General features: G+C 49.9%; 1 long non-coding RNA gene across 1 annotated transcript; it reads left to right on the top strand.

The window, feature by feature from the left end:
* On the top strand, window positions 1-637 carry LOC113220643. The gene is made up of 2 exons (XR_003307442.1): window positions 1-55; window positions 216-637. It is a non-coding gene; the product is annotated as an uncharacterized LOC113220643 (long non-coding RNA).
* The last annotated feature ends 277 nt before the right edge of the window (window positions 638-914 follow it).

Genomic DNA, 914 nt, shown 5'->3' with positions numbered 1-914 from the left:
ACCCCAGCCAGCGACAGTGCCCAGGGCTCTGATGTGTCTCTCACGGCTTGAAAAGGTGAGATTCTTGGGGTCTAGAGTAGACCGGTGGGGTGGGGGGGAGACAGAGGGGAAAGGCCTGCGTAATGGAGATTCTTTCAAGTGTGTGGTGGGCTGTTCAGAGTGTCATCACTTACCATGACTAACTTGAATTTGTTCATGACTGTTGTTTTCTGTAGCCTGAGACAACTGTCTTGTGTGGGACTGAGATGCAGGATTTCTTCACTTCTCCCTTTTGTGACTTCAAGAGACTCTGGCATCTCTTTCTGCAAAGGCATCTGAATGTGTCTGCGTGCCTGTTAGCATAATGTGAGGAGGTGGAGAGAGCCCACCCCTGTGTCCACCGTGACCCCTGTTCCCATGCTGACCAGTGTTTCCTCCCCAGTCATCTTTCCTGTTCCAGAGAGGTGGGGCTGGATGTCTCCATCTCAGTCTCAACTTTATGTTCACTGAGCTGCAAGTTCTTACTTCCCTACTGAAAATAAGAATCTGAATATAAATTTGTTTTCTCAAATATCTGCTATGAGAGGTTGTTGGATTAACTAAATAAGTAAACCCTAGAATTTGAGAGAGCACATAAAGACCTGAGAACCTTCCAGAATCCGCATGTTCACTGTGCTGAGTCTGTTGCGGGTGGGGGTGGAGAAGGCTGTGAGGAGCCCAGTGTGGACTGGGCCTGTGCCTAGTTGCTGTTCAGTTCTTCATGGGCTTTATGTGGTCAGTCCTCAGCTGGGTCACCTTCACTGCTCCGTTGTCCTTGTCCCTTCAGTGGAAACTTGTCCAGTGGGAGCTGTGACCACAGAGGCTCAGACATTACCGAGGGCAGCCCCTGCACACGGGGGTCTCTGTGTATTCTGAGACAAATGTTCAGAGCCATT

This window comes from Piliocolobus tephrosceles, unplaced genomic scaffold (genome assembly GCF_002776525.5).
Source record: "Piliocolobus tephrosceles isolate RC106 unplaced genomic scaffold, ASM277652v3 unscaffolded_7965, whole genome shotgun sequence".
In the NCBI taxonomy this organism is placed as follows: Eukaryota; Metazoa; Chordata; class Mammalia; order Primates; family Cercopithecidae; genus Piliocolobus; species Piliocolobus tephrosceles.
This window is presented reverse-complemented; position numbering and strand designations above follow the sequence as displayed.